We start from the raw sequence: 15,707 nt of genomic DNA, 5'->3' as shown, positions 1-15,707 counted from the left end.
CTGGCTCTGCAGGCAGGGCAAACCCCTCCTCCCAGGCACTGCATGGGGAGCCATGCAGGAACACAGGCTGGGCTCCCTGTCTCCTTTGAAACAGAGATGGACAGGCACAGCGTGCCTCTGTTACCACTGCACTGATAAATTATTTCCTAGAACTGCTTTCAAGGCCAAATTACGAATTTTTTTTTTCTTTTCCATGAAAAGCACCTGTTTTACTAAATGTTTTTTCCTTCCAGTTTCAGCAGCTTGGAGGCATAAAGAGAAATTGAAACATCATCCCCACGCAGGAGCTTGATATCAAAGAAATCCTGTGCAGCTGTTCCAGATGAAACAGCAACGTGCTGCTTTGAAAACATTTACACTAGGCTACAGCTTGAGTAGAGCTAAATGAAATCCTGTTTGTAGCCAGTAATTTAGAGATATTGTCATGTTTATCTATGGGTTTTGAGAAACAAATGTGTGCTTATTTTCTGGACTTTTCTATATTGTGTCCTCTTTATTACAAACAGTTGGGAAAACCTTATGAATTTCTTCTGATGAGAAAAATACTTTTTATAGTGGCCTCATATGAGTAATTATACTTAGCTGAGATTAGAGGCTATCAGAATGAGATTTTTATTAATGATTTTTCCAGGGGCTAAGCATTTATATTCACTTAATTGATATTGCCACATTCAAATGGCCATTACCAGGAAGTTACTCAGAGTAAAATAACAATGTTAATACCACCTAGGAATTATAGCTCATCCTGTTAGCATAGTATTGTTGCCATGTAATTATGGATGCAACTGCTGGCTTGATGACAAAGAGCAATTGCAGAATTATTAATGGGTTACAGGCTTCTTTGCAGTGGTGTGGCAGAAGCACAGGGACAGGGTCTGGGAGGGCTCCCAGGATGATCTCCCAGCATGGAGCTGGCACCAGTGCGGGGGCTCAAAACCCTCTGAGCAGGGAAACCGGGCAAGTCTTGGCTGCCTTCCTGTGGGGGTAGTCAAGTGAATCAATCATTACACTGGGCCAAATAGCAACAAACGAGCACAGAAGTGTGCTGTCTGGAAAGCAGGAGATGCAGTGCCCTTGGCTGTCCCTGCCACCAGGAGCTGTGCCTCTCCCTGCCCACCCAGCACCAGCCTGAAGCCCCTGCAGTGCCCGTATTGTATTTGCGGGGTTCCCAGACCAAGTGAGGAATGGTGAATCTGACTCCCTGTTCTCAGAAGGCTAATTTATTATTTTATGATCTATATTATATTAAAGAATACTAAACTAAACTATATTAAAGAATACAGAAAGGATACAGGCAGAAGGCTAAAATATATCAATTAAACTCGTGACTCTCTCTCCAGAGTCTGACACAGCTTGGTCATCATTGGCCAATAAGTCAAAACAATTCACATGAAACCAATGAAACAGCCACCTGTTGGTAAACAACCTCCAAACCACATTCCAAAGGAGCAAAACACAGGAGAAGCAAATGAGATAATATTGTTTTCCTTTTTCTCTGAGGCTTCTCATCTTCCCAGGAGCAAAATCCTGGGAGAAGGGATTTTTCCAGAAAATATGACAGTGACATGCCCGGGCCATGGCCAGTGCAGGTTATTGACTCCAGCTGCACTGCAGTGCTGCTGCCAGAAATGCCATGTTTTTTATACCTGTCTACAAGTCGCTTGGGTTCATAAGTGCAACCCTGATGACCCTCAGGGGAGGTGGGAGTTTTTGCCAGGAGAAGCACTTCATTTGGTGTCACTGTCTTGGAGCAGCAGGGTTGCTGCTTCCCGTGCCACACAGTATTGCCTGGGGGAGCCTGGCCTCACAAACGCAGCTTTTTATGTTTTCAAAACCTGTTGGGAATGAATCGCTGTCATCCGCTGAAGAGGCATCTCTAAAATTCAGAATAATCTGCTTGTGGTGTTGTGCATCTGCTGATGGCCAGTCCTGCTGGATCCTTAAGGGATGCAGTTGTGCTGCTCTGGCAGCTCTGACTTACCAAAACCGCTTTGGCCCTGGATCAGCCACAAGCACCGCCGGCATTCCCTCTTTGGAATCCTCTTGATGGTTCTGGCTGGGAATCTGAAGGTTTTGTCATCTCATGGCCTTTGACAGCCAGGCTCCTGCCAGCTGATCCAGTGTGTGCCCACCCTGCCATTCCATGCCTGCCAGAGCATCTCAGCTGGAGCTTTATCTCCTGCAGTGGGTTTGAACCTTTTTTCCATATTGGGTATATCCAGCAAACCTGAACTATCTGTATTTTGAGCTATTTTCTATTTTGGTGATAAGTTTCAGTGCTTTCTCTACATACAGTATTTTATATAATACAGCTATAAATATAAAAATATATATATTTACAGGGTTGGACTGCCCAGGGTAGTCCCACTGATGTGTTGTAGAAATATTTCACTAAATATGAAATATATTTGATTATTTTATATGCTATGAGTTTGGTATTTTGGTACTTTTTTCTTTCTGTGCATATTACTGTGCTAATTGTCAATTTAAATCTAAATAAAGTTACACCATTATCGCTGTTTATTTGCTTGTGTGCTAGATAGGTTGGTTTTTTTTTTTGTTTTCAGTGCATGTCTCTGTTAAGAAAAGGATTTTTTTCATTCTTAGGTTTGTTGGGGCTCTACAGTGCTTTTGGAAATGCTGTTGGGAATTGCCGTGGAACTGAGGGAGAGTGGCATTTGGGATGAATTAACCAGGGCAGGTTAAATGGCACACAGCACTTGGGCTAAAAGGTGAGCGCATGAAACCCCAACCTTCCGTGGCCATGGCTCTTCCTCCCGACGGAGGAATGAGATCTATGAGATCCTGCTGTTTCCAGGTTTACCCTTTAGACAGCTGTTTACGTGTTTATGCTGTGTTCAGTTAGCTTGATGGATATGAGAGGCCTTTGTGAACTCTGGAAAGCTGGGAAAAGAAAGGGGCCAGAACACGAGAGGTGAGGCATGAGTGCCACAGCCATGTGAGCACAGGCAGAGGTCAGGGTCTTCCCCAAAGCTTTGAGTCTGGATTTAGGGACTCCTGTCTCTGCCTGGATGGGCTTTAGGATGCTTCAGCAATAGTTGAGCTCTGTATTACTGATGAGAAATTGTCCTTTCATTCACTCCAAGTCCCACAGCAACAACCTTTGGTGGAGCAGGAATATTCCACACCCAGTGAAATTGGTTCTCCTCAATGCTGGGCTGGCATTTTCTCAGAGCACGGAAAGAAACCAGGCTCCAGCAATAAGGTGGAGAAAGAAATGAGAAGAATCAATGTACAGGCAAAAATAATGTCTCATGTTTCCTGGAACTGCTACAGGATTCTGGATTTATTCGTGGTGCTAGAGAACAGAGTCCCAGCACACGCAAACAGAAAATATATGGGCAAAATTCCATCCTTTCTGCACAGTGGGGCTAGCTCTGGACTGGGGGCCCTTCAGAGGTGGCTCCTGGGAACAGGATAAGACAGGAGAGCTGTCATGGGAGACAGGCATTCACCTCAGTCTAGAGGGATTATAGAATAGGGGAAGTGATATCAGATCTCTGTGTCAAGCACTTGCATGGTCACAGGGCTAAATGGTACAGCAGCTGAGTGTTGCAGACCAGCTCCACGAGCCCTGGGTGCCTGCTCCTGCTCCTCTCCAGCACAGGTGTGTGCCTGTGCCCCTCTGGCTACCTCTCCCTGGCATGGGTTTGCAGGAAGGCCTTGTAACCAAGGGACCTTGGCAGGAGGCAGGGGCAGAGAAGAGGGCAATGCCTGCAGCCATGTGGGACGAGGAGGACTCAGGAGATAAAGAAATGAGGACTCAGGAGATAAAGAAACAGCTGTAAGAGGATATTATGAGAAGCCTCTGGGGCAGGAGAGGGTTTTGTTGAACGTTTTACTCAGCTGGTTAATGTCACCATGCTGCACACAAACACCTCACAGGTGAGGCCAAGCACAATCCCCTTCCCAAGCAGCCTCAGGGAAAGTGAGCCAGCTGCTCCTTGGCCAAAGCACTGTTCTTTGTGCTCATGTGGTCAGCAGAATGGGGTGGGACAGAATGCCTCTGCTCCCTCCAAGACCACATCTTGTCTTTGTTTTGGTCATGCTTAAAGCCAAGACAAAGCTCTCAAAGAAGACGACATTAAACAGAACCCCGGTGAGCCCATTGCAGGGCTTCAAAAGCTGGTGGAACATGCAGGATCTTGATGCTTGGGCCCTTGCAATTAAGATGGCCCATGTGGGCAAGGCATCAACACATCCTGAAAATTGTAGGGACCTGGAGATCTGTTGGAGAGTGTCTGTCAGGCTCCCAACCCATATCAGTACGTCATTGCAAGTGATGCAGCCGAGGGCATGTGGGCAGGCAGCAGCAGAGGAGGAGCACCCTGGGGCTGCAGAGAGGGGGTCACCCCACAACCCCACCTCCTTCCACCACATTCGCTACTTAACTCCTTCTGGGCTGGCCACTCTGCAGTGGAAAGTCAGAGGCCATTGGCAGGAGCAGCCCTACAGCCATCACTCACATGCACTTTGGGTCCTGCTGAGATCCACCAACATTTGTTCACCACCAGCAGAGCAGCTGACTAGATGAGAGCTGCTGGGGTGTCTCTTCACAGTTATATCCAGGGTAATCTGTTATCTAATAGCTCTCCAGGGAGGTAGTTTTTACAGGCATTTCTATTACTGATGATGAAGTGATGCTCAACATGTTGTGAAAACAAATCTTCTTATGTCTCAGAAGCAAATAACTTGATGACTTATTTCTATATAAACATGTGTCTTGGGGCTGTATATTGCTGGGTTTATTTTATGGGACAAACATCAGCTGAGGCCTGTATTGCTTTTTCAGCTGCTGCTTAATAGATAGAGGTGAAGTATCAGGTTTCCATTAACTGAAAGTCTGCTGCTTTTCCTAAGCTGAGATTCCTCTTGTGTCTCTTTTCCATGGGCCCTGCACTGCCGGCAGTAGCTCAGCCATGTGCTGGTCTCCTCCTCCTCCTCCTCTATTAACAACCACACAGCTGAGGAGAGGCTGCAGGCTCTGGAGATGACACTGCAGGTATCAGTGACATTTCACCAGAGATGCTTTGCTGCAAAGGCAATCGATTTAATGATTTTGTTACTAGAGCGCTGCTGCAACCACTTCCCCACGATGAGATCTCATCACTCCCAAAACGGGTGAGAAGACAGTCGACAGCCTAAAAATATCAGGAGTTTAGGAATAACAGGAAGCCACGGCAGCAGGAGAACTAGCTGGGGAGAAAGCTGCAGGGACTTTCTTTCCTCTTTTTGGCTGCGGTGGGATCGATGGATGCCCGGGGCTCGTGGCTGCCCCCGCAGGGAGACGCGGTTGGATTCTCCAGAAAGATGCCTCGGCTCGCTCAAGGAGAGGTGGTGTAAAGTTATGTGCTCTTTAAACCTAAACCTGCCCAGAACCCAGACACAGGCGGGGGATCTGCAGAAGGTGGGGAGCTCTTAATGCTGTTTCAGCCTGTGGTGCTCACATGCCCTCTGAACAGAGAGAGATGTAGCTTTCTCAGATTTCTCCTGAGAGAAACTGTGAGAGAAGCAGAGAAAAGAATGATCAAAACAATTCTTATCTCATTTGCTGCTCCTGTGCTCATGCCCATGTGGAATGCGTTCTGGAGATTGTTTACCCGAGGTGATTGCTTGATTGGATTCTGGTGATGGTGCTTTGGATTCATTGACCAATTGGATCCGTGTGTGTGTGTCGGGACTCTCGGGCAGAGAGTCACAGGTTTTCTAGTTAGTTAGTGATAGTTCTTGTTAGTGTAATATAGTGTAATATAGTTATAGTATAATATAGTATAACAAAGTAATTAATTAGCCTTCTGCTATCATGGAGTTCTGCACATCATTCTTCCTGCCTGTCGGGCATCATAACACTGATATCAGCCCCTTGTGCCTCCACCTGTTCCCCTGGACGGTGCCAGGGCCAGCACTGATTTACTGCTCAGCACCTCTCACCCCTCTCTCTGGCAGACCAGGAGAAGCAACCTCCTCTCTCCAGTGGAGCTGCTGCAGGTGAGGAAACCGCTGCCCAACAGCTCGAGGTGCCTCTGGGCTTTCATTGCCTGTGGGGCTGGCACAGCCCCTGTGCTGTGGAACCCAGCAGAGCACGGGGACCATGCTGGGGGCCATGGGCTCTGCTGTCCCCATGCTCTGGCTGGCAGCAGCCCCACGGGTGGCACGGGGGCTGCAGAGAGCCAGAGCCCTGCCTGGGTGCCAGATGCTCCTACCAAGGGATGAAGCACTAAGACAGGACAGGAAGACTGAGGAAGGAGACCAGGAGCCAGCCACCTAAAAACTCTCTCTGCTGTAAGGAGAAGGTAGGAGGGTCAAGTACCTCTGTACCTGCAACCCAGGGAGGCACAGCTGGCCATGGAATTTTCCAGGTGTTGCCAGCTGGGAAGCATCTCAATGGCAATGCTGGCGAAGGCAGCATTGAAAAATACTGTGTAAGGGAAGGAACAATACTGAGATCTCAGTGAGAAAAACCAATATATTTTAAAGTGTTGCTATAAATCTCAGTCCTCTGTTTCTCCACAAACAAAATCACATGGAGAGATCAGGAGAGGGATCAGGCACTTGACAGATTCAAAACATACTGAGTCATGGAGAACAGGGGCAAAGAGAAACTGTGCAACACCAGACGGCACTGGCTATTAATTTGAAAATAAAAATGTAATTGGGAGTTAATCATAGGTCTTTCCTAGATCACAAATCAAAAACCATTTCAAAATCCCTGGGTGGAAGACAAAGCCCATGATGAATGAGTTGCAGCCCAGTGACCTGGTTTTATCCAGATGAAAATGCTCAGGACTTTGCCACTAGCCTTTTTGACTGCTGGTGTGGAAGTAGAAAACCCAAAATTGGGCAAAATGTGGCTTGGAGCTGGAGTAACAAAGAAACCGGGCCTCAACAGTGCAGTCATATGAGAACCCAGGGAAATGGGTCTGCTGTGAGAGGTGCTCTGGGAAGGCTGTTCAGCCTTCTGGTTTGGCAGGCTTAGAGAGGAAATCTGTGGATTTTAAGCTCCTACTCACAGAGATCTTCTCTGCTGAGAGCATCGTGATGTTTCTTGGTTTAGACTTCAATGGCATTTTTCAGATTGACTTTTCAGCCTAACAGAAGGGGAAATGGGCTCTTGTTCCTTCAGGAGATGACAGTGTATTTTTAAAAACAATTTATGCATGAGGACTAATTAACTTGGCATTTACAGCTTAGCATTCTCCTGGTTAAATCTGCTCCAACTGAGACCACGTTTTGTTGCAAGAAAACTTCTGCCTGGCATTTCCTTCCTTCCTTCCTTCCTTCCTTCCTTCCTTCCTTCCTTCCTTCCTTCCTTCCTTCCTTCCTTCCTTCCTTCCTTCCTTCCTTCCTTCCTTCCCTCCCTCCCTCCCTCCCTCCCTCATATGCTGTGACATTAAGGTCATGAGCCACCTTCCAACGTCCTGTTCAGTGACTTCCAATGAAGGAGTGAGTAGAGTGAAGATTTCAGGTTTAGCTGAGCCATGTCTCAGTGGGGACATCTCCCTCACGGTCCTGGTCAATGTTTTAACAGCAAGAAAGTTCCTACTGGGTTCACCTGTACCTGTCCAGAGAGCATCTGGGCACAGTGGCAGCTGCAGAAAAGCGACCTGGAGAAAGCTCCAGCACAATGAATCCCTGCAGTCTGTACAAAGGGAGTTAATAGGATGCTCTCATTCACAAATTGTATTAGAAGACACTGATGACAAGGAGCCCGCATCAGCTGCTCACGCTGCACTTCCACTCTCTGCCATCCCAAATCAAGTTAAGGTGATCTAGGTGTACCTCTTATTGCTTCAGGAGAAAAATGTGTCCTGTTTGCTCCTGGGGGTCACAGGTAACCAGCGCAGCAGAGGCCAGGCACAGCAAAGGCACAGCCCCTTCCCTGCACTGTGAACTGCCACGCTGGCAGGGAGGTCAGTGGGTCAATCCCAAGGGCCAATCCCCAGGGCCCAGCTTCAGGAGAGAAGCTCTCAGGGCTCTGCAGGACAGGATGAAGGGATAACATGCACCAGTCTCAAGACTGGTTTGTGGGAGAGCTGCAGGTCTACATCACGATATGCTCATGTGAAAACACAAACCTTGAATTTCTCTCACTCTTTTAGATTCTTTTCTCTTGATTTTTAAGCCTGAACTGACAAATCTTTGCCCAGCAAGGTCAGTTATTCATCTTTCCTATAATTCCCACAATATGAAACTATAAACATAAGTGGTGGTGGTGGGTAAACAACCAGATCCAAAGGACACAAACACAAGTCCCAAACAAAACCCTCAGTTGTTGTAAAGCTCAGAAGCTCTAACCAGGGCTCCAGTGTGTTAAACATAATACAAATGGAAGGGACTCAGTGTCCGGATTTTGAGACTGATGAGTTAAAATTAGGGCAACTTGGAGGATGAAAAGGAGAGGCAGGATGGCAAAAGGAAGGACACGATGTTTTGGCAAAATTAACTGTGTGCTAAAGTAATCCTTAGGAGACTGGTACTAGTAACCAACTCTCCTGACAGCTCCTTTGCATGGAATATGCTGCTCACCCATCACAGCTGCATTTAGGTGTAGAAGCAGCCTCCTAGGGAGCACTGCTCAGAATGGAGGTAAGTCTCCAGGTAAGTTCAACTCTGTGGGAGGAAAAGCAAGGCTGTGTATTTAGTAGAATCACCTCCATGCACTTATTGACCTCCCCAGAGATCCTGGCTGCTCACCAGCACTAAGCCACAGGCTGGTCCGAATGGCTTGCAAAGAAAGCCACCCAACTCTCTCTGAATAAGGCCCCAAATTTTAATCTTTTAATTGTTGCGGCAAATCTCTTTTCTGCCCTTGAGCTGAGAGAAGTGGGTGCTCTTGTCAGGCAGAGAACAACCAGAAGCACATCTCAGAAGCACACGATGTACTGAACTCTCTGGAGACTGCTAATGATGTTTGATTAATTTTCATTATCAGTGTGAGCAAGCTTTGAGCTCTCTCTGCATCTGTCTTATTTAAAGTTGTCTTTTCTTTCTTAGTTAAATAGCAGCTTCTACAGACAGTGATCTAATTGTTCCTCAGCACCTGCTTGAAGCCATCCAAGTTAAGGATGGACATTGTGTAATTTGCAGTACACGTGATTTGGTCTTTAAGTCTCAGATCAAATAAAATGGAATAGCAAATGAGGCAGTAACTGAGTTAGGTGGAAGGTACTGTGCAGGCTGATGCTGGGGTCACAGAAATGCTTGGGCTGGACAACAATGACAATGGAACAAATCAAAATACGTGTGTTGTGGCCACCCAGCAGCAGGATGAACAGCCTTCCAGTGGATATCCTGAACTCAATAACCCACAGAATGCTTTCTGTCTACCAGGGCAACTGGCTTTTGCAGTGGATTTTATTCTGAGTCTTTGCTGTGTTGCAAAACTCTTCAGCCAGGGGCCAGTGAGTTCAGGTGCTGCTGTTAAGTGCCCAGGATGAGCTGTGTGCTGTCACCTATGCGCCTGTTACCACCCTCAGGCGCAGTGCAGGGAGCCCCTGTCACTCACACCTCCCAAAACTCGTCCTGGGTATGGCCATGGCCATGCCAGGACAGGGAACTTCACAGTCACAGAGCTGTTCATGTGGCAGGAAGGGGATAGATAACCCTATCAGCACTCAGCTGCAAGCTCCTCTCAGGCAGTCCTGGAGGAGTCTTTTTGTGGGTCCTTTGGTGAGCCCTAGTAAGGATCTCAGCTATTTTTTGGTTATCAAGCCTAATTTTGATTCCCTCCTAGCCAGATAATGACACACACTGTTGAGGCAAATACAGAGCAACGGGGAGTGGTACAGCCAAAGCCACAGACTGAGCTCTCAGTCTACATATGAAAAGCTTAGGATCTGTACAGGAAAAAAGTTAAAAAAAAAAAAAAATAAAAATCATCCTCTACCTCACTATAGCATTACACTGGACTGGAAGGCAGGAAAACTTATCCTACTTTCCTCCACCCAGCTTCAACGCCCTGAACTCATCTCTATGCTCCCTATTTCTCATCTCCTCCTGCTCATTTGCCTGAAGAACTGCTGGCTTGATCAGTCTCAAGGCTTTGCTCATGGAATACCAGGAGGCACCCAGCTTTTGGAGAACTGGCAGGACAAGGCTCACCCCCAAGAAAAGCAGATTGTTTTGTCCAGGACATTAGTCCAAGCAACTATTTGCCATCTACTACATGAAATCAGGAGTTACTTGAAGTGCTATTAGATATTAATTCACTTCAGCACGCAAGGAGAAGCAGCACTAATGAAGAAAAGAAAAGTCCTGGAGCCAAGCCACAAGTTATTCCCGATTACATTCCCGAGGAGCAGCGTGCAGCAGGAATGGCAAACCAAACTCAGCCTTTCTCCCTGTGTCTGGGTGCTGGGGAGCTTAATACCTCTGCTCTGACGATCAAAACACCATTTGCTATTTCAAACAGATCTTTCCTTCTTGGAAAAAGCTTTTGGCAATTAAAGGAGGAGGCGTTGTCTGGGTTGAAAGCCGGAGCCTGGGCACGCTGTCGGGCGCGATGAGGCAGTCAGGGGGAAGCTGGCAGGAGCTGCTTTGCAGGGTGTTGTCATGGGAACAGAGCAAGTAGGGCAGGAGCTGCTCCGCATCCTCCTCCCAGGCGCGGTGGCACAAAATCGATGCTGTTTGCAGCGCCAGCTCTCCGGCTGTCTCCAGCAGAGATTGAACCTGAATGAAATCTCTGGCCAAGGGCAGAATCTCCCTTTGTGAGAAAGCGGTGTCACTCCTGATTTGAGTGGAAGACTTTGGTGCACATTTTAGCTGCCTGTGAATCTGGCAGCCATAATGGTCAGCGGGAGCAGACAAAGGGTTGATCTTGGTCAGCGAGTGCATCACCGTGGTGGGCAAGCTCAGAATATAAAATATTGCCACAATGTCAATGTTTGTGGTCATCTGAAGTACCAGACTCACCTTGCACAATGCTGTCTTTGAATGCAGCTTATTTCCTCTGCGCAAGTCTGTGTATGTGGAATTGTTGGAATTTTCTTTATGAGAAATACTTTGCGTGGTACTGTGGTTGCTAGGGACAAACAATGGTAGTGAATGGTTTCCTGGATAAAGAAGAATGCAGAGATTCCTGCTCTTTCAATTATTAGGAATATGTAACTAAAAGGAAAAGAATGTTAATGTGACACCACAGAGACCAGTGGAAGCAGAATTAAATGCAATAGACAAGAAAAGATCTGACAAAGGATGAAAATGCGAACAGAAAAAAGAGCAAAATGCAATTCATTGCCTCCAAGCTTCCATTTTGCCCAGGTCTGCTGGCAAAGAAAAGGTCTCCTAATTAAAGCAGGCATCTGCAGAGTAACTGCATTGCTGCCACTGACCCAGGCCAGCAAGGTGCTGAGTGAACACTCCTCATTTCCTATCCACAGCAAAGTGTGAATGAGGGGCCCGCAGCCATCCAGGGCTTGCTTGATACATGCTTTGGAAAAGTGACCAAAATAGCAGGCAAGGGAAGAAAATGGAGCCAATGCATGGAGGGCTTCCCAGTTTGTTTGTCGAGGTCATTGAAAGCCCGCTCTGCTTAGTAACAAGTCTGAGGCAAGTAATGATAAACTTAGCCACAAAAACGCTTGGAGTTGTATCATAAACATAAGCTTACCTTGTCTTTAACCTCCCTCTCCCTGGCTCTGGTGTTTCCATGCAGGCTGCAGCCAAGGCTGGAATGAAATGGCTGGCACTGGGCAGAGCACATTCTGGATTCATAGTGACTTTATTCTAGTGCTGATCCCTTTGAACATAAAACAGGAAGCATGAATGTATTAGAGCAATCCTTGTGGATTACTCTGTATGAGGAAGAAACTGTGGTTCCTTTTTGGGTATGTTTGCCTCTGTACCTCTAGCAAAAGCTCTCTGGGGTGGAACAAGGAGCAGCAAAGTGTGTGGAGCAGCACTGACCTTGTCTCCCCCAGAAGAAATACATGCAGGGCATCTGAGGTCTTGCTGGATCAGGGCTGGCAGAGGCTATTTATAAGTTTTGGATTAAACAAACAAATGCAGAAGCTGTTCTTTGTGCTGCAAGGGATGAAGCCAGAGTTGTGGACTTAGAGATCGTGGTTAAAGAGCTGAAGCCCCTGTCTCAGCCACAAGCTGATGTTCCTTGTATTTGCAGCATTGTCCTTTGCTGAAGGGAGGGGCATGCAGCAGGAATTGCACTGATAAGGGCATGACATGTCACAAATTGAAACCATACACAGAACAGGGCATTCTCCCCATGTATGTGATGTGGGGACCCAGCTGCTGCAGTGTGTGAGAGCCCTGACTGACCTTGCATTAGCAGAGAGGGACCTTGAACTCTTACAGCCTGCAGAAAAGTCAGGAGTGGATTCACTGAGACAGAAAGATAAAATAAATGCACGTCTCTTTCAGCACTTCCCTCCATTTGCTCCATATCATAAATATCAATACAAATATAGAAATACAGAGGTAAACAGTTTGCCCAGCCTGCCCTTTCCATATGCATGCATTTCTGCTGTGAAAAGCTTTATGTAACTCCTGACAGCAGATTGCAAAATAATGCCTCAGTTATGGAAGGAAGCCACGAACCATTACATTGCATTACTCTAATGTAATGGGTCCCTGAGATGAACCAGATTTGGAGAGCTTGCTTTTATTGTAAACCTTGTACCCCATCCAGCCCACGGGCATTGATTTCTCTTTGTTTTCTCCAGAGATCAAAGACCACGAGGCCAGAATAGCAGCTAGACCGGAACTGAGCCGCTGGGGTTTTGGCCCCAAACAGAAACTCATGAGACAAAACTGTGCTGTTTATTTGAAGGGATGCAATAACAGTGACAGAACTTCTTCAGGTGGATGCTGATGACCAATCTGCTGAAAGGTGAATTTCTCATTAGCCTAGAGAACTGACACTGTAATAATTAATCTCTTCCTATGTTTCTTTGCTAAGTAAAGGCTGCTGTGACAAGTGCTGCCATCATTTTAATTTTTTAACTGAACGTAGGGAAAAGACAAAAAAAGAATCTGTATTTACTTTGTTTTTCTCCTGTGCAAATGTCACACCACTTTCATGTTGGCAGTAAGTGCAGAAGTGCTGATTCAATCACTTATTTGCATAATCCCTTCAGATTTTTCTTTTATATCATTGTTGATAATGAAAAGATTTTCTCAGCTGGGAAAACAAAGGGAAGCAGGCAAGTTCTGAATGTGAATAGGCTGACGTGACATAAAAAGATGGTAATTTGCATTAGTAAGAATGATCAGAATGTGGATGATTGAAATGATGGTAAATAGCATCTATCCCTACCTGCCCTGAGGAACATCCACCCCGTGGCAGTTCAGCTGCAGTGTGTGGAGCAGCCCTACACCAATTGTTTGACACAGCACAGCAGAGTCCAGTGTAATTAGCACAGAGCATGAAGGAACTTTGCAGAGAACACTTTTAAAATACCCACATTCACATGTGAATCAGTGCAGCACAGTAAGGAGGAGCAGAGGCACAGCTTAGGGCACTGCTGGTTACAGAGCCATGTGGCTTTGGGAAGGCTCCTGCAACAGGGAAGGAAATGCAGGAGCTCGCTCTGCACATACAGTCCTGGAAATATACAGCTCTTGATAAGCTGCTTCTGTGAGATGACTGAGCAGGAAAGATGTGGCCCTGGAGCAGCTGCCCTGCCTAGAGATGTGCTGTGCTGTGTCTTTGTTGCACAGCCTCGGTTCTTGTTCCCAGAAGCCCAGCTCAGGCTGTGCCCAGCAGCTCAGGGGGATGCACTTCCATGGCTGGGGGAACCAGGGCTGCCTCCTCCCCAGAGCCTCAGAGGCAGAATGACCAAAGACACCTCCAGCAGCTCTTGGGGGCATTTGGTGTGTGAGGATTGCTAATGGAGACAAACATGAGAGCAAGTACCAAAGTGTCAAACCTGACACAGCACGCTGACAGCAAAGTGCAAGGTTTAGCTTAGAGAGGCCAGCGTAGAGCTGCAACCCTCAAACTAATCTTTTTATTAAAGCAGGGTGTGTGTTATTTTTAAAAAGCAAACTGGATGAGAGAGCTCAGCTCCATTATCTTGAAGAGGATTGGTCCGGTAAGGAGAGAGTTAGCAGTGCAGGGAGCAGCCTGCTGCCACTGCAGCTCAGACTCTGATAATCCAGTGAGAGCTCTCTTGAAGATGAAACACATCTTCAGCCCTTCTAGAAGATTAGCAAGCTGAAAAGCAATTATAGTCACCACAGTGATTTAATAATTTCCTTAAAATCAAATTAGTATACATTTTTTAGCTGTCTCTTCCCTTTTTTTTTTAAACTGTAATTTAACAGTATTGCTTCTGATACTGGTGTGCTGACAAATGCATTAGAAAAATTAATTGAAACAAAACTGAAAAAAATCTAAATGTTAGTACAGAAACTCCCAGTGTTCTTTTCTTAATAATTCTTTCAGGAGCTTTGCTTACCTAATTACTTATTATTGTTTTCTAGGGGCAGAATGGACTCATCTTCTGGAAGAAGTAACCTTTACCTCCTGCAGCACCAAGAACCTGTGGCTCACAAGATCCTGTTTATTTTTTTTTTTTTTGTGTTCCTGGCTTTGAGGAAGCTCCAAGACTGGGCTTGAAGGTCCCAAAGGCTGTTCCAGCCACCTAAATAAAAGCACATTTATTACTTGTGCATCAGAACTCTCTGAATGGGCAACAAAAAGTTAAGTTTATCAGGCTCTCTTTTCCTACACTAAACTCTTCCAAAGGCAGTGATGCCTCTGAAACTGCATATTGTTTACTTCAGCTCAAAATGTGATCTGTGTTTTTCTAAAGATTCAGCATGTTTTTCAACTCAGCAGTCAATCTGCCCATTGTAGACTGTGGCTGTGGGTGGTGGGGAAGACACAGAGCCACCTTCACACTTCAAAACACTTCCATTGCAGACCCAGCCATTAAACAGACAAATTGGTTGGCTCAGGCTGAAACCTGATGTACTCTCATTAAAGTCTGCTGGCAATTTTCCCTGAATTTTAAAGAAAGGTGTTTTGTGTTTCCATAGTAACTCCAGCTCCTTTCCTGAGCTGTCTGATGCACTGCTATATTACACAACCTATTGTACGAGGAGGGAGTGAAGAGCAGTGTTGAAAAGTCTACTGAATTTAAGGATTATGAAATTATAGCCAATGAGTTGGGGCTGGGGAGGGAGAGGGCAAACAGAGCAGCTTTTGGCCATGTTTTGCTGCTTGGGAGTTTAGACAGAGAACCATGGAATTATAGAATGGTTTTGGTTGGAAGGGACCTTAAAGATCCTCCTAGTTCCAATTCCCCTGCCATGGGAAGGGACAATTTCCATCAGAGCAGGCTGCTCAGAGCCCCATCCAACCTGGCCTTGAGCACTGCCAGGGATGAGGCATCCACAGCTTCTCTGAACAACCTGTGCCAGCCTCTCAACACCTTCACAGTAAAGAATTCCTTTCTAATATCTCATCTAAAGCTACTCTCAGCCTGAAGCCATTCCCCTTGTCCTGTCACTGCTCCTGTAAAGAGTTCCTCTCCGTCGTGTAGGCTCCCTTCTGCTACAGGAATGGCTGCAAGAACGACAGAAGGAATGGAAAGGAGGAGAAGGAATAAGCAGGCTGAGTCACAGTGCCTGCTGCTCCTCTGTGGAGCTCTCAGAGGAGCTGAGATGAGCCGAGCTGTTCCCCAGGCCGGGCTCAAACCCTTGTTCAGCAGCGCCAGGGACAGGCT

Source organism: Pyrgilauda ruficollis, unplaced genomic scaffold (assembly GCF_017590135.1).
Source record: "Pyrgilauda ruficollis isolate IOZ18807 unplaced genomic scaffold, ASM1759013v1 scaffold182, whole genome shotgun sequence".
Classification (NCBI taxonomy): domain Eukaryota; kingdom Metazoa; phylum Chordata; class Aves; order Passeriformes; family Passeridae; genus Pyrgilauda; species Pyrgilauda ruficollis.
This window is presented reverse-complemented; position numbering follows the sequence as displayed.